General features: G+C 44.3%; 1 protein-coding gene across 1 annotated transcript in view; it reads left to right on the top strand.

Moving 5' to 3' along the window:
• The window catches only part of MAD1L1 (mitotic arrest deficient 1 like 1), a 384,548-nt gene that overhangs the window by 257,153 nt on the left and 104,904 nt on the right, over nt 1–22,491 (top strand).

Below are 22,491 nucleotides of genomic sequence, written 5' to 3'. Positions count from 1 at the left end.
GCCAGAGGAACCAACTGCAGAAGCAGATGGAGACGTTGCAGACCGTGTGCTTGATGGAACAGTTATAAGGAAAATGAAAAAAGCTGGGTTGATGCAGGAGAGAGTTAATGTGTGGTGGCAATCCTGTGGCAGTATGGTATAGAGGGTAGGTGGTAAGGATAAGTAATAATAATCCATATCATTTGCTTATGATAAATGAAATACCAATACAGCAGCCTTCTTAGGCTGGTGCTGCCGATGGAGTAAAGGAAATATTTCCTTCCTTTCAGGGCTGGTTTAGCCTTTGAGGTAGTACAGACAGCAGGAAATAACTTTCATAGCTGCAGGGAGGCAAGTAGTTGAAATCTTTTCAGACCTGGCTTAAAACAAATTAATATTGTTTATCAGTGTATATGTGCCCCATTAATCACAGCTACATTCAATACTCCATGAAAATAGAGTACATCTTTCACCGAGCTAATACATTTCACAGAATCTATGGCTCTCCTCCACTATAGTCTGTCTTCCCTTCACATACCTGAACGAGACTTTTAGTACAGTAACCCCAAAGTCAGCACCTCCAGACGTGCTCTCAGCCTCTGTAATCAAGGTAAGGATATCAATAAAACGTGACCCATCACCTACAGCACTGCAAGGGGACCAGGCAGAGTCGAGTCATGCTGCAGAGCCCAAGAGATCTTCCTGCTGTAACTCTCTCGCATGTACCTTGCCCTCCAACGTTTGTGTTAGAGAAGGGAAAAATAAAAGAGAGCTGAAGGTCCACGTGGAGCTAACCTGCTCCAGCAGCACAGACGTGGTCAGTGTCCGGAGGTCAGGATCCTCTCTCGAATGAGGCTAAGAGGGCAGAGCTTTCCTCAAAGGCCATGTGTGCTGGAGACTCCAGACCCACAAAACAGCAGAGCCATAGTTTAAAGAAAATACACAGAAGAGAATATCTTTCATTGTTATGACACCAAAATTCTCTGAAAGTAGCTTGTTTGCTTTCCCATTGCTCAAACAATAGTACTTTATTACTGCTACGAACGTGTTTGTTCCAGCATCTCATGGTGGATTATGGTGCTATATAGCCTTAAAAATACGACGGTGAGAAGTGTAGATGGGGCGGTTTATAAAGTGAAGAGCTGACTGGATGTCAGAGGTACAATGACAGTTTGTCACTGTTGTTAGTGGATGCTCTAACAAATGCATAAGCATTAAAACGCTTCCTGAACGTTGCGGGGAGGCTGCCATCGCCTGTAGGAGCTTCCAGTCTAAGACCCCGGTGAGATTTGAGCAGAGTTCTTGCAGATAGTTCTTGCATTGTGATTTGAATTCAAAATGCACTGGTTTTTAAACTACAGCAGATGCTGCTGCCCAGTGTCCTTGTCCGTTGTGCCCTGAAGTATCCCAACACATCCAACGCCGCAGATCCCCGGGGCTGACCGTGCCCCTCGTGCCCCAGGGGAGAGTGCCAGGCAGGGACAGAGAGGATCCAGAGGTGGGTCAACTGTGTCTCTGCCGCTGATGAGTGAACCCCTGAGGTATCATCTCCAGTAATTAGACCATTTCTTCTGGGGGAATGTGTTTCTCGTGTATGCCTCCTGTGATTTGTTATTCATAATTACTATTCCGCTGCTTTTCACACAGCTGCTTTTAGCTGTTTGTGAGGTGCTTCTGTGCTGGGGTGTTACCAGGTTTGTCTTTATCTTATAAGGGATGCATTTTTAAAGCTGTTTTCCTCTTCTGCCTTTGATTTCAACAGGAAAGCAAAGAGCTCACTGGGTTTCAGGGTGTTTCCAGCCTCACATATGTGTGATGCTTTTTCTCCTTTTCCCCCAGTCCTGTACTACATCATTCTGACTTCTGGTCACCGACTCAAATGGGAGAGAGCATCAGTTGCAGAGTCTAGCAGGGTGGGAAACACTTCGATGTCGTTTATCACAGTCACAGGAGGGCCCTCTGCATTCTCGGAGTGCCCGTTAGTGCATATGGAAGTGGTTCACGTAAACAAAATGGGAGAAAGAGCTGTGAGTGAAGGACGGAGCAGCCCTGTAGATGACTGTCTTTGAGACCAGGGCATGTGTGTGGTAAGCCAGGTTATATGGGGAGATCTTGGGTTTTTCCTGTATTTTATGTCCTTGTGTGCATCACTGCCTTGCATGGGGAACATTCTCATTAATAGTCCTAAACCCTCCTTCCTGCTGCGGGAGCGTTCAGCAGTGTGGTCTGAGGATGCAGACTGTGTATTAGGATGTGCAAGAGATGCTGAGGGTGTTATGGCAATGACTGCAGGGTTAGCAGGTGTATCTGAGCTGGCTTTCAGTTAGCCAGAGGAATGCCAGATTTAGCCTCGTGGCTGAGGCAGGGCAGAGCTCCTGGTGGGTGCGGGGACAGCTTCTCAAGCGCTCTGTGCAAGCTGCATCCATGTTTCCACTGACTCTATCCTGCTTAGCCCACGCAGCATCCACAGCGCGGGTGCAACAGCTGTTCCAGGAGTGGTTTAGCAACGTGGATTCGTGTGGCTGGAAAACTTACACTGTCTCTTTCTGGATAGAAATGGAAGATCCAGCTTTGGCTGTTTACTTAGGATCTCAACAGCTCTGCCCACGGGAACGGCTGCCATATGCCTCCCGTTTTAGTATATTTGAAGGTGTGAAATGGGGGGCATGTGGCAGAAACTCCCTCTGCTCTGTTTGTCACTGTGCAATTGGCTGCCTTGGGGAGGGAGGGTTATTGTGCAGAATAAGGGAGCAGGTTTCAGTGAGGTTTGTGGAACTGTTTCTATACAAAAATAACAAGAATCAGAAGTTTTCTTGCACCCCTTTCTGTCAGCTGCAATACCCATATGTCTGTTTATCCATATCGCTCGTATGACACATGCAAGAGGCAAATTCAACCCTCTGAGCTTTTGAGGTGAGACATCCCTCGTTTCAGAGTTCAGTGGGATGAAGGGAGACCAAGGACAGAGTAGGAAAAGGGTGGATGAAACCTGGGAAGACAACAAAGGTCATAGGTAAGTTTGCATTTTGCCTTTTGACAGATAGAGGTAAATGTGAGATTTTATTGTCCCGTTTTGTCATATACCCTGAATGCTTATTGGCAGAGGTGAGGGATTTGGGTGGCCTCTAGCCAGTCAGGTTTGCTGTGTTCAGCAAGCTTATGTGATCTGCAACAATTACACTTAAGGTTCAAAGAATCATAATTATACCAACCAAAAAAAAGGCATTAAGGACAATGATGTTGATGGTTTCGATAATAATGTATTGGCCGTTATTAAATTCGTTTGTTGGACTTGAGTGCAGCACGTTTTTTCCGATCATGGTTCCGACTCCTGGCTAGGTAATAAGGAAATTATTACTGTGGACGTTAAAGCTCATTAAATGTGACTCTATTAAAAATCAAGGTATGCTGGACTTTAAATCTCTTTGAGCATAACCACTGGAGGCTGCAGCACAACTGGCAACTTGCCACGTAGTTCAGTGGTCCTTTCCTCTCATTTATGCCGTAATAGTCTCTATTAAAATGGGTACCAGGGCTGTGGCAGAGGAGAGGTTTGAACAATGTGAGCTGTAACAACACGCCGTCCTTTTTCAAAATATAAATTTGCACGCAGGGTTGTGCGGTATTAATGGGGGCAGAGCTGTGGCAGCCGCATTACGGGAATGGGCTGTAACTTTATGGGTGTTTTGTTTCTCTCCCGGTGGCTGCCCGGCTCTGGGTGTATAAGAGGAGAGTGCACCAAGGTCAGGCTGCTGCCATCTGGGGAGAGGCTCCGAGTCCTCCTGTCTCCGAGACAGGGATGCAGATTGTAACAGCTTTGGAAAGGTGGCACGGGGCATCACTGCCCAGACTCGGAATCTGTTCCAGTTCTGCATTACTCTTTCCCTTCTTTTCACACCTTTCTCCCCTCACACACACCTTTTTGTATTTCAGGCTGCATCTTCTTTTTTTCTTCCAGCTCCATAACTTTTCCTGTTTTCTCCTGTTTCTCTCCAGGCCATTTCTGTTTAGATCTTCCTTTTTGTCTTCTCTGGTCCTGCTGGACCTTTTGATTTTTCTTTTCTGGCACTGCTAGAGATGGAGTTTGGTCTTAGTTGCAAGCAAATAGGTAGGTAGCACCTAATGAGGAACTGACGGAAACAATGACTTGGGTATTGTAGCAAAGCGTAGGTAGAAATGGGGATGCTTCAGGTGCTGATTATTTCCATTTATGCTCTTACCTTAAGGGTGCTATGTTCGAAGGTAGGAACGAGATGACCCGTGGAAGCTGGGTCCTGACTAAAGAACACAGTAATGTGAATTTTCCATGAGCTGTCATGATTTGTTGCTATCCTATAGGTACAGTGGAGTATTCCCTTCTTTCATGCAGCCTCTCCCTATGAGAAAGAGGAAAAGTGCTTTTAATATTTTTTCGGTTGAGAGACAGGCTGGCACCCCTACCAGGAAAGAAGATGGGGAAATCAACCATCTGATTTCAACCATCTGTGGAGAATTTTGGAAGTAAACTGTTTTCCTGAGCATAATCCCACCAAAAAGGAAAGCTACTCATCCATCTCAATGATTTCAGTGTCCTTTTTCTCTCGTTGGGGAAAAGTAGGAAAAGGGGGACCCTAAAAAAGATGCTGCATCTGACATTTAGCAGAGGCTGTCTCCAGCATCACTGCCATGTCAGGGCCTTGTAAAAACGTAATTAATTGGAATTAAATTGGGTAATGAATTAATATTAAAATAATCTAATCTTGTTGAAGTGACAAGCCAGAGATGGTAAAATTTGTCACTGTCCCAGCATGCCTGTGCTTCTGATGAATGTGTTTCTGAGTACAGAAGGTGACAAAAAAGGAGCAGATGGAATTTAAAAGTTGCCATTCTCCATCCACAGTTGGCTGAGCTGTTGGTGCTTGGAAGCCTTGGTGCTTCCTACCATCTGTGTGTAGGAAATCCACACGTGGTGAGGACTGCACCTGCAAATGAAACCTGAGTCCACCTCATGAAGGATTTTTCTGTGACCTTAGTTGTTGGTGGGTGCACACGTGCCAGCGCAGCATCCACATCTCACTTTGTGCTGATGGCTCCAGCATCTCGCTGGTCAAACAAGGTTGCGCCAGGTGAGCGCATAGAGGACGGCTCTTCTTTGGTCATGTAATGCCTCCTTCTAAAGCAGAGGAAGGGTTCATTAGGTGACACTTCTCTCAACGATGTTTAGCATGCCAGTTCCCCTTCAGTTTTACTGAAAGAATTGCCTTCAAGAAGCAAAGTGAAGGCCCAGGGCATCTGCTGTCTTCAAACTTTAAGGGACTTGTCGTAAGAGCAGGACGTTAGCCTGCTCTTTGTGCCCTGCCTGTATTTCACTACAGTAATTGCTTTCTGCATATCCCAATTTCTTCTGACGTTTATAAAGAGCTTGTCTTTGCCTCTGGTGTTTTGCTGCACTGATGAAGTTCTGTCCTCTATTCACTCCAGAGATGGCCACGTTCTTGACGAGGGAAGAAATCATTCCCTACTGCTACCTGCATCAGAAAAGTTGCATAACTTTAATGTGCAAAACACAAATGATATGGAAAGTAGCACACAGGACGCGTGTTATTAGCAGCAGTCCTTGGGAGCTGCTTGGCCTGACCTGCTCAGAGCCGGCCTGCCTTCCCGTGCTGACTCCGCAGCTGAAGGGCAGTGCCTCCTCGGGCCATCCCCTCACCTCTCAGCTAGTTATTATCGTTATTGTTTTTATGGTGCTAGTTTCTCTACTGCAAGACATCTAGACCAATCTGGGACCTGAATAGTATATTAAGACTGGATAAGCTGGTAGTTTAAATAGAGCTTACTTTGATTTCCTTCCTTATCATCCATATCCCTTTGTCCCAGCCCAGCACTATAGTGACGAGGTGAGGCTGCTAAATATACCTGTTTTCCTAAAAGAGTATAGCCAAGTTGGGACCTCCTGTACTTCAGAACTGACAGTGTTTGGTGGGCAGAGCCTATAAAACCCTTTTACATTACAATGATGCCAATAGATTTGGCAGCCCAGCTCCAAGGGGAAAATACCTTGAAGTCTTCATGTGTCCTGATTCAGCAGCAGTGTGGCCTTTGATGGTAAATGCTCTGCACTACTAAAGTCAGCGCAGGCACCTATAAAGAACCAGTTTCCTGGCTTGGATGAAAGTATAGTACCTCAGAGAGCGGAAAGAATGCTCCACGGTTAAAAAAAAAGTCGCTTTTATCATATATAGCATTTGTCATCCAGATAGATGCCCAAGTTTTTCTGGAGATAGCACAGATATGAAGTCATGCAGCACTGAATATAGTGAAAATAGTGTGCCCTGCCTATGGCAGCATGCCATGAGTCTGTTAAACAACCGGAGAGACTTGCCCCCGAGCACAGCTTACTCTGTGTGCTGCCAGCGGCCGGGACAGCGGGCAGACAAGGGGTTTGCTGACCCAACAAACCCCCGAGGATGCCCAAAGCCTCCAGCTTCTTGTGAAACTGTGATGGGAGGTGCCAGCAAGACATTGCTGGGACTTCTCTGAAAGTCTGCCGTCCAGGAGCCAGAGGTTTGTAATAAATCCTGTAACGTAGTTCTGGCATAGCTACGGAATGTGGTAAAATTTGGTGTTCGGTCAGAGGTTACTATCCAGACTGTACTTAGCCTTCACAAAGAGCTGCAAGATTTCTTCCTGGCTCCTCTTTTCCACTCGGTTCACGTGTGGAGTTCTTGGAGGCCTCAGTATTTCTGCTTTTGTAAGAAGCACCTGTGAACCTGCGTAGTACCTCCGTACAGCTCCAGTGACACCTGCAAGGGCTCTTTTTTAAAGCGTTTCCTACCCTCTTGCCAGGCATTGTGTAGAAGTTGATTACAAAATATTTAGTAGAAGCAGAAGCCTTGCTTGAGAGAAAATAAAGCCACTTCACCAAGAAAGAAAGAGGAAAGTGAGTTGGGAGGGAGAAGGAAATGGGAAAAGAAAATTTAAAAGTGTATGTGATGAGGGGAACCCAAATTTAAACACTGAACTATGCGAACATCTACGATGGTTTCTGTAGCAAGAGAGGAGGAAGGTAGGCTCCCATGGAAGGGTCTCTGGGCTTAGAGATCCTGCCTTGAATCTGGATGTAATGGAAATGATAGCACTGCAAGAAAACACTGCTGGGGAGAAGGTTGCTTGTTTCCTAAGCGGATGCGTTTTTCTTTATTCAGTAACAATGCAGTAAAGGTCATGGTTTACATTTGAGGAGGAAGAGGTCACCTTTGCTGAGGTAGATGGGAAGGTCATAGGTAATTAATGTCATTACAGACAGGCAGGTAGCAAGGCCAAAGGTAACTTCTTGGGACCAGATAAATCAAGAGAAAATGTGTGGAGAAACCTGGGCTGACAGGGAGTATTCTGTCTCCTGGCTTACTGTAAACGTGGCTTTGGAGCAGAACTGGTGATAGAAATTTTTTTAAGCCTTCTGACTTGGGTTTCTAGTTCCCAGTCCATCGGTAGCTGATCACTGATGGACAAAGTGATCACGAGGAAGAGTTGTTCTCACTGCCAAAAGTAGCGCCCAGAAGTAGCTGTGCTCCTTCATTTCTAACCAGGAGAAGGTCAGAGCCTTTGCAAGGAGAGAAGTCTATGAGCAATGGAAGGTCCAAAACTTCCCTCCCTTTTTTTAAACCCCTTTTCTAACCCCAACTCACAAATCCCTATAAACACCATCAAATTTGTGCTCTACGGAAACTGCCGCATTGCAGATAGCACCCTTTGTGGCTGTAGTTCTTCTACATCCCTCTGGTTCTTCTGCATCCTGCTGTGCTGATGATTTCTTTATCATCCATAGACAGCCAACAGGTCGTTCAGCTTTGTGAGTCTTGGTAAACTTGGCAGTGTGTTTTCCTGCATGGGTGTTTGCATCAGGCTCTCATTATTTGGTTGTTGCCTTTTGGTGGCTATGTTAGCAGTCAGAATGCTCCCACTAGATCTGTCCAGTCCAGCATTCTCCTGAAGGGAAGGAAAAACGGTATTATCCGCAGCTGCCCTTTGGAGTCCCAGGGGCTGTGATATGAGCTGTCTCTTCCAGCAGTTTGCATCACGGAGCGGCTTTTGATTTTTTTTGATTAGGACCGATGTGCCATAAGGCCTCTGAATGTACACAATTGAAAATGCTCTTTCATTCATCAGCAGGATTGAGAAGAAAGGCTTGTGCTGATGTCTCAAATTCAGGCCGACACGATTTCCCTGACATTAGAAAAACCAGCCTGCCGGCGTGGTAGAGCTCTCTGGCAGGGAAGAGCCTCATATCTCTGCTCTGCATCTTGTCAATGTATTGTTCCTCATGGAAATTAAAGCTCGATAGTTTTTGTGAGCAGTGGAGAGTGGTGGAAATCTAGTTGAACTTTGCAAGGGTTGTGGAGGTTACTGGGAGCGTCTTGAAAAGCCTTGTACTGGCAAGGTGAATGTCCTGTGGTTGAGCCTGTTTATTAGATTCAGAAAAGATGACAAATGGGGAAATACTGAGTTAACTTAATGCTTCCCTCTCAATACTATCCATATGGTGGTGTTCTTGTTATGTCAGGTTCATAACAGGGAAAAAAAATTACTGAACGTGCTGTTTTTCTCTGGAGTCCTCATTTCAATTTCCAGGTAGTATACGTGGCCGGGCTGAAATCTGGCTGCCTTCACAGTGTAAATAGGGGCTCCTTAGTGCTGAAGCCCAAATGAGGTGGGGTGAATGTGTAGAGACTGAGAATTAAAGTGTGTCTACTCGTTCCACATTTTACAGGGGGAGCATACAACTAAAATTCAGAAGCCAAAGGATAACTTTTTTCACGGGCTGTTTTTCCTGGTTTACCTACCTGTCTCTGTGGGAAGCTGTTTTTCTGGGAAATGCTGTTTTCCAGTTGTGTTCCCAATTTTTTCTTTTCACTTACTCTGATTATTTAGGGGCTGTAAATGAAGTAAAATAAGGCTGTTTCAATATTCTAGAGCAGCGGCTGTATTTAAGAAGTTTATATTTGATGAGTAACTTGATGACATTGCATTATGTGAATTTGATGTGCAAACTTGTCACTAAAGTGTAAACATAGTGACAGCAGGACCAGCAATTCCCAGCCTAATCAAGTAAGCCGAGTAACACCATTCTTTGAGCTATAGAGTAATAGAGACTGATTTACATATTAAAATGAGAGAAGCTACACAGATCCAACAATTAAGTTGATATTTTAATTGCATAAAAGTCAGGAGATTCAAAGTTATGTTTCCTGCATCAGTTCATTTGTCACCCACATGTATCTGTAGTATTTCAATGACTTTATTTGGTATGAAAACTGATGTGGATTAAAATACATGAAGTGTTAGCCATGGAAGAACGGAGAGCTTTGGATTTGTTGGATTAGAAAGCAGACTAAGAGAATTGAGAACCTCTTGGTCTGTTTAAAAATAGTATAAACAAATTCCAGGTAATTTCTTTTTTAATATTCTAGTAGACATGTTGAGAGGGAGGGAGAGGGAGCTATGTTCAAATGCAATGGAAAAAATTCCCATTGATCTCAATAGACCTTGAATTATATCCTTTAACTTCTTGTTTTCTTTTTAAGGAATAAGCTCTATTTAATTGCAAATTCCACAAATGCACTAGTACCGCTAAGAATTACATCATATATGGATTCTGTCCTTGGTGTTTAGCTGGTTTCACAGCACCGATCTTGCATTCCGATAAGCATGCACGTATACAGCTCCCCTTATCTCCCCATGCTGATGTTCTGATATATGAATGCTTGTTCCCTGTGCTCACAAAAAAGCTATTCACATGCCAAGTCTGACGATTTTTTTTTTATAATCCTTCTTTGAATTAGACTACAAAAAGAATGTGTTTTGAAAAGGTTGACTAATGGATACACTTTTCTTCCTGATGAGGAAAAGAAAAACAGTGAAGTGCTGAAAAATGGTCAAGCAGAGTTTTGATCAGGCTTTTCTAATCAAATACATTCGAGGTGGTGAGCAGTAGGAGAAATGTTAATCCATAGTGGATTTATTTGGAATGGAGCACATTTATTTGGAAAGCAATCAGCGTATAAAAGCAGACACTTGTAATTACTTTGCTGTCTTAATCATGGCACTGACATCAGTACCATGATGTGATAACGTTGTGATAGCCTTTTAAATGTGGTGCTGACATAAGAATGTCAATAGGAAGGGAAAGAAGCCTTGCGTAGTATCTTCACACCCATCAGCCTGGTTTGATAACATCTGTGTACGCTGGGCAACTTGTCAGTGGTTACTAATCACACGTATCCTAAACAAAAAGGTGTAAGACCCTCTCAGCTCATTTGGAAAAAAGTCAGCACCTCGCAATCCCTTTGGGAATCCTCCATTGGAGAGTACAGTGACTGGAGTGCTGCTCTGACAAGCTCCTGGCGTGGTACAGGTCGATAAGGAGATGGCAGCATTCTGCACGCGCTGGCTTTGGTGCGGTCATCTCACACTCCTGGTGTGATTTTGTGCCAAGGTGGTGAAGGTACGGGGTTAAATCATAGCAGGACTTAATGCTCAGGGGAAAAGTCATGCCTGTCTGTCAGGGATTTCTGAGCATCTGGGAGCAATCCATTATTCAGACTAAACTAAAGCTACCAGGTGTGGTTTATGCAGTCACAGCAGCTGATGCAGCCTTCACTTGCTGTGCGGTGTTTCCACATTTTCTGCGTTTCACTGCCAGGTTATCTGGCATGAGCTCCAGTTAGAGAGCAGTAAGTCAATCCACCTCCATCAGGGAACAGCATAGTACATTCTTATATACAACAGCTCCAGCTCGATGGATGAAAATCAGACGGATAAAAAGCTGGTTGAAATGAGATTAACGAGTTGCCTTTTCGCTTTCCAGCGGTCCAAGTGGGTTTCTGTCTGTATTGAATGAAAGAGTCTTGATGCATCCTGTTGGAGTACTGTAGCTGTGGGTTATTGGGTGGGTATGCAGCTTCGTAAAGTTACCTTCTGCACTGATCAGATACCATTGTCGGTGTGCAGCAGAAATATTTCAGTTAAATAGATCAGAGACTTCGTAAGGAAGGGCCAGAGGCAGCGGCAGCATCCACCTTCACTAGAGACTGTGGATGTGTCATCAAAAATCTCACCGCTGGTGGCATCAAAGGCGATGCGCAGATCTGAAAGATTCAGCAAAGGTTTTCTGAATAGGCTGGTAATGACGACGGCGTGTGAGGTCCCCTTTCAGACTGCCATATCGCGATGACTTCCCTGAAATGAGGCAGAACTTAGGCGAGGGGAAGTTTCTGTCTTGTTTACAAAAGCGTGGGAAATCGTAAAGTTAGACCTAGTGATGTTAGATCTGCGTAGAAGATGTGGGCTAAAGGTGGTTTCAACGTCGACCACCCTTCAAAGTAAGTCCTGGTCGGGTTGTTTGCGTGATAACGTCCCTTCCTCGTACGTGGGCAGTGTGCTGATGCGCGCAGCGAGCTGCCCGCAGAATGTATTTGGACTCCCACGGTGCCACAAGGAGTAGTGGAAATTACTCCTTCACTTCCATTTCAAAGTATGGTCTTTCAGCTTTAGGATCCTTCACATTTTACAACCTGAAAAACCCACAGAACGAGGAGGGGAGCGTTACCCTGTACTTTTATTCTAGAATCTCTGGAAAGTTTTTGGTGAAATGAAAAATTTTAAGCAAGACATTTTCCCGTGTATGCAAAGTCTTCATCTGCAAGGTGATGTCCTGAGGCAAATGGAGAGGATGCTTGCAGCACTGGGAACAGATTTAAAGCTAATGGCATCTTCGTTATGCCTCAGGTAGCTCCGAGTCCTAGGCTGCTAACCTCAGCTGTTAGAAATAAATAAGGATAAAAATTAAAACTACACATATCCCACTTATTGCAGCGTGTTAAACAGTGCTGTTCCCTGTCAAAGGTGGAGTGAGCCAGGCTGTTCCATAAAATCAGGGCAAATGAGCAATTAGCAAGAGGTACAGAAATAGTGTTTAGGAAGGTATAAAGCTGCTCTGAGAGCTATAAAATATCTCTCCTTGTTTTGGCGAGTGGTTTAGAGTGAAGAATGTTTGACACTTAACAAAAGCTGACTGATTCTCTGTCGTTTCTCTAACGATCAGAATTCGGGGGCGGGCTGGCTGTGACAGGCGGGAGAAAGCTCTGCCATGAAGTGAAACTCTTTTATTAGAAAGTCCCTCGATGATTTACTTTCTAATGATTCGAGTGCCGGCCGGTTTGGAACGCGTCAGCAATACTGACCAGCACGATGCGGCTTTGTCAGAGCAGGGTCTGTTTCTGCTCCTCAGCCATCAAGGGGTGAAGGCTCCAGCAAGGAGAGCCTGTGATGAGCGGGGTGATAACTGCAGCCAGCCGTGCTCGCGACTTCACCATCTGCTGTGAAGTCTCCGGCTTGAATGCCAGCACTGGTGGTAGCAGGCGTAATGATGATAATATTTTCCACTTCTGTAGCACCCTCTGTCCAAAGGTCTCCGAGTAGCTGGAGATACTAATTAAGACTCGCAGCACCATGGGAGGTGGGCATGAGTCTCCGTGCTAGCTTTTCTTGCTTGCAGAGTCTAAAGAGGTTGTGGCACTAATCTTTAGGCAGCAATTCCTTCCATCCGGCAGCTCTGGAAGAACTGAAACCTCTTGTGCTATTGTTAGTTTAAATCAGAGCTGTATTAGAGAGGCAGCCTGACTCACGTTAACCTGCGGAGTTAAGGCAGGGAATGAGCTTCCTGCTCCTAGTGAGCAGCAGACTGGGTCTGCCGTAGCTGTTTCAGAGTTTCTTACAGGGTTAGGTCTTGGAGTAGGTCTTATAACTCGAGTCCAGTCCTTAATCTGTGGCCTTCTGAGGAAGCTGAACTGCTTAAGGTCAGACTGCAAACGCTCTGTGCAGTGCTCTGCGTGTAAAAAATACAGCCAGGGCTCAAGTCCCCAGCAGCTGTGTCTCCCGATCAGACTTCTGCACGTGAAATCATCACTCCTTGGGTTGAAGGGTGTGTGTATAGCAATTCACGGTGAGCTGTGCACCGGCAATGTTGGAGACAGTGCCTGAAAACGCCTACAAATTACACAGGTTCACCCTGTGACACAGCTGAATCCATGTTCTGTAACGATGTCTGGAATTGTTAACACTGGCACAGGTTGCCCAGAGGAAGTTGTGGATGTCCCATCCTGGAAACGTTCAAGGCCAGGTTGGATGAGGCTTTAAGCAACCTGATCTCGTGGAAGGTGTCCCTGCCTATGGCAGGGGGGGTTGGAACAAGATGATCTTTAAGGTCCCTTCCAACCCAAACCATTCTACGATTCTAATTCTGGATGCCTTTTTTTTGCCCAAAGGTGTTGTTTTTTTTTCAGTACAGCTTAATTTTATTTTATGTAATTCAGTCTTTCCTATAGAAGACTAACAGGAAAGCTTTTCCATAATCTGCATGTCCATAGTCTGCAGAAATGGATGGATAACATTTGTATGGCCCAGCAGGAAAGGAGTAACACATGAGAAAGGGAGAAATTTGACCACAAATCTTCAACACCTGATCCAGCACTGACGCTCATGGGTAGAAAAGTTATGTTGCCATGATGATTTAACATGCTCTTCAGCTGGGTGGAGTTGCAGCAGTGAAATTCTTCATTCCACTGAGTGCAAGGTGTAAAATAAAACCTGCAGGTTAAGATAAAAGATACACTTACTATCCACCATCTCTAAGAGGAAGAATACTGTGTCAAGTGTCATTATATGGTGTGTAAGTGTATTGGAGGCTATTAAAGACAGTTATCCTCAGAGATCTATACATAACAGGTTAAAATAGGGAGGGTAGGGAGCAAAACCCTTGCTGTGTTTAATTATTGCTGGGTGCTGCACGCACTTTCTCCATTATTTACTTAATCTTAAATGCCAGATGCTAAGGGCACCAGCATCAATTAACTGCTTAATTAGACTTGCAAAGAAATCATGTAATTAGTTATAGGCAAATAAAAAAAAAAAAGAAAAAAAATGCACAGAAGAGAAGCTCAGGGCTCTCTTTACAATCGTTTTTAAAGCTCTCTACGTACATTGTTTGCTTTCATTACTTGCTGGAAACTCTTTGGAGTGCTGTCTGTGACTCTTGCCCCATAGAGAGGCGAATGGCTGGATGCACATCACTTGGTCATTGCCGTTCTGAGTGGATTTAGCCACAGCTTGATTTTTGCTCTCCAAATTCTTTTAAGAGAGGTTTGGATCAGGTGCCCTTTACGACTACTTGTGGTGCCGCATCCTGATCCACAGGAGAACTTCATAGAATCATGGAATGGTTTGGGTTAGAAGGGACCTTAAAGATCATCTAGTTCCAACCCCGCTGCCGTGGGCAGGGACACCTTCCCTAGCTCACGTTGCTCAAAGCCTCGTCCAACCTGTTCTTGAACACTTCCAGGATGGGGCATCTACAGCTTCTCTGGGCAACCTGTTCCAGTGCCTCACCACCCTTATTTCCTTATATCTAATCTAAATCTCCCCTCTTTCAGCTTAAAGCCATTGCCCCTTGTCCTGTCACTACGCACCCTTGTAAAAAGCCCCTCTCCAGCTTTCTTGTAGCCCCTTTAGGTACTGGAAGGCTGCTAGAAGGTGTCCCCAGAGCCTTCTCTTCTCCAGGTGGAACAAGCCCAACACTCCTCAGCCTGTCTTCGTAGCAGAGGTGCTCCGGTCCTTAGATCATCTTCGTGGCCTTCTCTGGACCTGTTCCAACAGGTCCATGTCCTTCTGATGTTGGGGGCCCCAGACCTGAATGCAGTACTGCAGGTGGGGTCTCATGAGAGCAGAGCAGAGGGGCAGAATCCCCTCCCTCGACCTGCTGGCCACGCTGCTTTTGATGCAGCCCAGGATACGGTTGGCTTTCTGGGCTGCCAGTGCACATTGCCGGCTCATCTTGAGCTTCTCATCAACCAACACTCCCAAGTCCTTTTCCTCAGGGCTGCTCTCAATGCATTCACTGCCCAGCCTGTACTTGGGATTGTGATTGCTCTGACCCATGGGCAGGATCTTACACTTGGCCTTATTGAACTTCATGAGGTTCATGCAGGTTCATCTCTCAACTTGTCCTTCTCCCTGTCTTTGTGGTTTGCGTCCTGTCTGGTGCTTGCTCTGGGTACCTAGTCTGGTGAAGACCGGGCACTGTCCCCCATTTCTGCTAGGAAGACTTTTGTGGTGAAGATGTTTTTGTATTTTGCAGTGTATTTAGTATTTTAGCATGCAGCCGACACAGCACCCGATCTTTAGCAAAAAGAGCTCTGCTTCCCTCACTACAAAATAATAGGAAGCAAAATGCTTTTATTCCGTTAGTTCCCACTCATATGAATAAGAGTATTCACAGGAGTGGAGTGCCTTCATTTTTGTTTCATCAAGGCCTACAACTCTGACTCTTTATCTTGCAAATTGCCTTAACAGAGTAATGATCAATGCCTTGTGCTTGTGTATAGGCAAAGTTTTTCTTCTGCGTAGGTGCTGCTGCCTTCCTGACTCTGTTACCGCTGTTCTCACGTTGGTATGAGCAACGTTGTCATTTAAGCACCTTTGCAGCATCTCCTGTTTTACAACTTTTGTTTCTTTCTTAGTATCTAGATGCTGGAAGCCACTGACGTATTTTTCTTTCTCAGATGTCCCAAAACCTTTCTGAAAACAAGGTGATGTTCAGTTTTCTCAGAGCTTTGTTCTCTCTCAGTGCCCATGCTGTCTCAACGCTGCTCTTTTCCTTTCTGAAATACGACCTAACCCTCACTGAGTTCCTTATTTCTTCAAAGCACTGTATAAACATTATCTAATTAAGTATATAACATGCCCTAAAGTATGTTAGGGGAAAACTGCAGCACAGCATTGAAGTTTCCAGTCACTTGATCCAGTGTAAAATCTGATTGAATCACTAATTATTTTTCAAAATGCTGTGCCTAATGACATGTATCAAGACAGGAAGATCAGAGTTGCAGCCAGGAGCACTGGAGATGCCGCCAGCAAGAGTGGCAGTCAGGTAAGTTCTCTGTTAGTTCTAGAGATGGTTTGGATATGCACACTGAGGTCATAAACAAAACAACACGAAAAAAGAGGTGCTGCAGCATTTGGATCTTCCTGTTTGATATATATATAATCAGCTCTGTGTTTCCTGTTGAAATGTTCATTAAAATTGCAGCCCCTGTGATTATGCAGCTGCTTAATTCAAATCAATGGGGCTCCTGAACCAATTTCAGATATTTTTAAATACTGCTGTAGAACTTCCTTGTTTACAATGTTATGATTAGTGACTTTCTTCTAAATCATCTAAAGCATTAATAAAAATATCTTTAGCTTTTCTCTGATTTATTTTTTTTTACTCCGAGCGGCTGCAAATAATTATGGCTTTATCTTTACTTCTTAGTGCAGCATGTCTATTTGTATTGATAACTAAATCAGAAACCAAATTACACAAGTTCTTTATAATCCTAGTAAGCCGTAATTGACTTCTTTTGTTTTGAAATCCTAATACAAATAAATAAAATTAATTGACCAGCAGAATAAATAGCACTGAGAGTACAACAGCCATGCCTTGCTTCCAGCTCACTGAGTTTTGGAAGTAACTGTTGATAATGTCTATCAGCTAAAATACTTTGATGTTATAACTGACATGTGGCTGTCCAGAAAGAAGATTATAATGTCCAAAGGGTCAAGATACTTCAGTAGGTCTCATTCTGAAAGGGAGGTCGTTTAGTTTTACTGGAACAATGCTTTCAAGGTAATTTCAGCTCTTCTGCTTTGGAGTGCTTCAGAGCCATGCCAGCATTCTTGTAAGTTTGTTTTAGTGACTTTGGGTTTATTAACTTTTCACTTTTCTAATAACTCCAGTCCTTTTGCTGTTTCAGAACTCTTGGCACAATTCTGATGTGTTTAAGTTGCAAACATTACAGGAAAATACCTAAATCACAACATTGTGGGAGAGAGACTGCGTGAAGGAGCAGATGTTTACAGTCTCTGACTTGTGTAGCTGAGAAAAAGCAAACACGTTTCTATAAAAACTTCATGTAGGAAAAGCATTTGGTTGACCATAGTTTTGTGCTTCACCTGCCTGTGAAGATATTTCTTTCCTTTTCTTTTGCTTGTATTACCTCACCCCAGGTGTGGTTACTACTAACTGCCTTGTTTAACTCCGCTCGGTTATGGTCCCACTGGGATACCGGGAGCAGGGGAAGAGGCAGATCTGGCACAGCTCGAAGCTGGCTCTCTTGGTCACTTAATCCCTCGCTGAGCACATCTGCTCGAGCTGATGCTGCTAGGTCAAGCATTGGGGTGGCCAGATGTGAAGCACTACAGATGTTTTAGCACTGCAGTGTGGTGGAGCCCAGATGCTCTGCTACCAACTTGCCAGCGTCACTGTCACAGCAACATCCGTGTTCACAAAAGCTGGGATGAAATCATGGAAACTATGCAGGTAAAAATTGGTCAATTCTGGCTTGCAATTGCTAACTCTGTTGTTATTGAGTTTAGAAGTAGATGAAGGTTGTAAATGAACCCTGTTCTTTCGTGCTGGAGAAGTAGGATGCAGCCTGTAGGACAGAGAAGTGAGTATTGTTATAGTTATCCTATGTGTCCACTTGATATTCAGGACTTGTGCATCTGTTGAAGGTTGAGGTAAATGCTTTGGATGTGGACACAAGAAGGGAATGAGATGGAAGAGGACAGGAAAGACTGAAGCTTTTTCTTATTTTAACAGAGAATAGATTGACTGTGATTTGGCCACTGCGCCTTAATGGGTAATCCCCACTCTGAGCTTCAGATGAAAAGGGAAAATCTATAAGGCTAGGGATAATGCAGGAGGATTTTTGCAGACTTTTCTCAGATGTAAAGTGAGCTACTGAATAGCACAGCCTTTAGTGATAACTTTTTCTTCGAGCACAGAGCCAGTTCATTGATTTAGCCTAGTTGGGTAGGTCTGTTTGATGTTACTTGCACGCCTCGCGCACCTTTTGCGTGTGTCGTTTTTCTCTTTCTTCCTTGTCCCCCAACTTGTATTTTCCCCAAACCTCTGGCCGACCTGTCCCATCAGTGCTATTGAAGCCAGCAGCATGGTCGACGTGGCCACTCAGTCAGTGGAAAGAGTTCACAGCAGCAGAGTGTGAAATCTTCTCTAAACCAAAACTGAAATGAGTCCTTCCCGTGGAAGCCTGCAATGCAAGAGAGCATATTCATAGAATCATAGAATCATAGAATCCTTAGGGCTGGAAGGGACCTTCAAAGGCCATCTAGTCCAACCCCCCTGCAAGGAACAGGGATATCTCCAACTAGATCAGGTTGCTCAGGGCCTCATCCAAGCGGGCCTTGAACGTCTCCAGGGATGGAGCATCCACCACCTCTCTGGGCAACCTGTTCCAGTGTTCTACAACTCTCATGGTAAAAATTTTTTCCTAATATCCAACCTGAATCTACCTCCCTCTATTTTAAAACCATTACCCCTTGTCCTATCACAACAGGCCCTCCTGAACAGCCTCTCCCCATCTTTCTTGTAGGCCCCCTTGAGGTACTGGAAGACCGCTATAAGGTCACCGCGGAGCCTCCTCTTCTCCAGGCTGAACAGCCCCAACTCTTTCAGCCTGTCCTCATAGGAAGGGTGCTCCAGCCCTCTTATCATCTTCGTGGCCCTCCTCTGGACCCTCTCCACTGGTCCATGTCCTTCTTATGTTGGGGACTCCAGAACTGGATGCAATACTCCAAGTGAGGTCTCCATGAGGGCAGAGTAGAGGGGGAGAATCACCTCCCTCGACCTGCTGGCCACGCTCCTCTTGATGCAGCCCAGGACACGGTTGGCCTTCTGGGCCGCAAGAGCACATTCCTCTGCGTGCTTGCTCCCCGGCTGTGGTAGGGATCATTGCAGACCAAGAGAAAAGGTTACCTATATGATACACTCTTGTCCTATACAAAATACTCTCTTTGACGACTCAGCACCGTAGATCTCTATTTCCTGACTGATCTTATTTCAGACAGGCAGGTCCTGCACCAAGATGGTGTTTGGTTCAGAGCTCTTAGGAGTTAGAGAGATGGAAGAGTTCAAGCAATGCCAAGAAGCAAGAGGATCTTCCCAACAAACAGGCCAGGAAAGAGGCGTCACGAGGCTGCATGGGGGAACGCACGTTGCAGCTGAAAAAGAAAAATAGTGATATTCTGGGGTAGGCTGTTCTTCGAGCCTGCTGCAGCGGTTGGTGTCGGCAGGGCTTGCTGCAATAAGTGTGTCAGCCTCTCGGGATTCCCAAAGTGCTCTGTAAACTTCACAGCTGTAGGAAATACGCACAGGGATTGCTTCATCCATCGCTAAAATGCATCCGCAGCTAGCGTGAAATATAGTAACCGCTTAGTGCCACACAGGAGCCTTCTTTATGGCAGAAAGTGAGAAGTGTCTTTTTAACTTGAAAGTGGAGGAGGCAGAACGCAGTTACGCGAATGGCATTGTACAGGACACGAGGGCTGATACCACAGTCCTGGTTCATGCCCTCATCCCCAAATAAAAATGTTCTGCCAGGAAAATGCTTTCCCTCTTCTGTAATGGTCCAAGTCTAAGTTTCTTATCTTCTCTGAAAAATGGTATATCCACAGCACAGCGTACTCCCTGCCATAACCTCTAGTTCATTACTGATTCAGAGAGTGAGTGCCAGCTATTGAATCAGAGGGTTGGGACCAAGCTAAAGGTCAGGATTGTGTCTACATGCATAAAAGCAACCATAACCTCTTCTTCTTTCCAAAAGCACTAATACGTGAAGATGTAAAAGTTCATGTCTGTGAATTCTGTGGCTCTCACATCAGCGTTGTGAAGCAAACAGACAGGTCGGAAAAGGCAGTTTCCCAGTTGGGGAGAATCACATCAAGGGGCTGATGGAGTTTAGGAGATAGCGGGCACAGGCGTACAGCCATTGTTATTCTCCAGGGTGGAAAAAAAAAATTATTTCTGCCAGCAAAAGCAGACAATACCTGGGAGCTATTTGAAAAGCCAGGCTAACTCCCATAGCTTGCTGGCCTCCAAGATAACGCTTTTGCCTGTGTCCTGTATCCCACTGCAAAGATTTCCTGCTGCTGTTTTTCCAGCTCATGCTTACTTTCCACAGTCTCTGTGCCTCCAGCAGCTTTTGAGCTAACTTTGCACCACTTTAAACTTTTTTTTGCCTTTTGTAGTTTGACTTGTATGATAGAGGGCTGAATGAATGCCTTGCACCTGTAGGGAAAGACAGTCTCTCCTTCAAGACATGCATGGACTTAGATATCTCTGCTGCATGTTAAGTTGAAGGATTTTGCCTCTGTTACTTGGGATTTCTCAATTGTTAAAGCATTTCAATGCCTCTCATTAGCGAAGGGGCATTAGGTTGATAGGACCAGTTTCTCAGTCCCCTGTATTTACTCACCTGCATCAGTTATGCTGAGCTTAATTGTAATTATAATCCACCAGGTCACCTGTGCTCCATCAGACTGTTTCCTCTAAGGTTTTGTTTCATTAGAACATTATTACAGAACTAATTTATTTTTTTTTAAAGCCATCAAATTCAAGGCTGAGCTATGAATTTTCCTGTTAAACAGGAAAGACATCCCAGATCTGTGCTGTGATTCAGCAGATTCTGCGTTCTCAGCCTAGGCTGTCACCAGATCAGTGCTGTCGAATTAAGTAGCATCCTTGACTTTCTTTTCCTTAGCTCTTCTATCTGTAAAATGGAGACAGTGCTAATCTCTCACTTGTGTAACTGTGTAATGTTTGTCCGGCACTTCAAAGATGCCAAATACAATAAACTGCCAAGCATCCCTTCACTAACAGGATTGATGATTTACACCCAAAATGCTCATTTTTGTGCTAAAACAAGATCACCTGAAAGATACTGCGGTTGGAACCAAACCAAGGAAGGGGGGAGGAGGAAACCATCTGTTACACAACAACAAAAATGGTCAGGGCGTTCGCCTGGGAAGCTCTAGGTGACGAATTTGGAATATGAAGGCTTATTTATATGGATGGAGCTAATTTTCTCTAAGTTATTCATTTTTCACTTAGGGAATTACCTAATCTTACAAGAGAGTCTGGGAGGAAAGATTCATTTATTCTTTGTCTCGTTCAGCCTCAGGCAAGCCTGAAGATGCTCTCCCTCTTCCAGTTCTGCTCTTTTAACAGATTCTATTAGTGGAGCTTAAAGATTTCCTTCTTCTGGTTAAAAAGGGTTAATCTTTCTCGTTCCTTCTCACCCTTCTCCTCCTCTTTTTCTGGAGAGTTCTTTTTTTGGCATCTCTGGCTGTTTCTATCATCTTCTCCCCCTAATCTGCCACTATCTGAAGAATTCATTACATTTCAAATCAGAGGCCTTGCTGCATACATTAGCAGGTTTTAATAGACTTGCCACGACTCAAAAAGGAGGAAAAAAAGAGAGAAGATTTAAAACTCTTGTCTTGCCGAAAGCAGACAGATTGACTCAAAAATGACTCAGTCAATAAAAGATGAGTTTTGAAAAGGCTTCCCTCCGCTCAAAGGGAGCTCGTATTCCAGCGAATTAGGTTTTTCTAAGCCCACTGTCAGAAATTAATAATACATACAGCATGTAAATGGATTTAGCCCTCTACAGCCTTATACAAACATATCTTTGACTTGCTAAATGTGACACGACTACCAGGATTTTCCAGCCTTTATCCCAGGAGTTTGTCATCTCTCCAGAATGGTGACCTCAGTGGAATTTTTAAGCACATAAAAAAAAAAAAAAAAAGCTAAATAAGATTTTCATTAAGAGTACGTTTCTGCTTTCCTCACTCTTTTTCTTCACCCAAACCTCTTCTGTCAGAGCATTTTATTATGATTATTTGCAGTCAAAATTACGCCAAAAGCTCTAGTTTGAACTCTCAAGCTATCGAGTCCCTTTACTAGGGACTGTTTCAGTGGCCTTCCTTCAAAGAGATACTGAGCCTTCTGCACAGTAGCAGAAATCTGTCATTTGGCTATTGTTTTCTTCTGCTGCTGCTGCAAAAAGGCTTATAGGCCATTAAAATGTCTCTTTCTTAGAAAAAAGAAAGGGCTTCTGTCTTATTAGATCTATCCACAAGTATTCTTTTGTGATTTGAGGTCTTCCCAGGTGGTCCCACTCACCTTACTTAAGGTAATTTGACCATGCAGGTGTGAAATCAGTCACCACTCCTGTTTGTTCCTCCACCAAAGTCCCTCAGCTCGTACGAATTAAAAGGGGTACTAATTTTAACCTCCTTGGTGATTTGGCTAGATCCTTTATTCAAACTGCCCTTGTTCTGCATTTGAGCAGAGCTCTAAGAATCCACAGAAGGTGTTATCTTCGCCAGGTAGGTCCGTACAGCCTTCTGGGTGGCTGTGGGCTGACTGCATTTTTCCATCTCTCATTGTTTTCTCATTCTTCTGAATCCCACTATTTTATTTCTTTTCTTTTTTTTCTTTAGATTTCAGAGCGCTCGACTCAGTCTTGAAATCTTTTCTGTGTTCTCTCTCTCTGAAAATCTTACTCCTACTCATTTTTTTTTATATTATTATTTATTATGAATTACACTTCAAGTTAACTCTGCAAA

This window comes from Tauraco erythrolophus, chromosome 17 (genome assembly GCF_009769465.1).
Source record: "Tauraco erythrolophus isolate bTauEry1 chromosome 17, bTauEry1.pri, whole genome shotgun sequence".
NCBI lineage: Eukaryota > Metazoa > Chordata > Aves > Musophagiformes > Musophagidae > Tauraco > Tauraco erythrolophus.
Note: the sequence above shows the minus strand (reverse complement) of the source record. Positions and strands in the feature narration are given on the sequence as shown.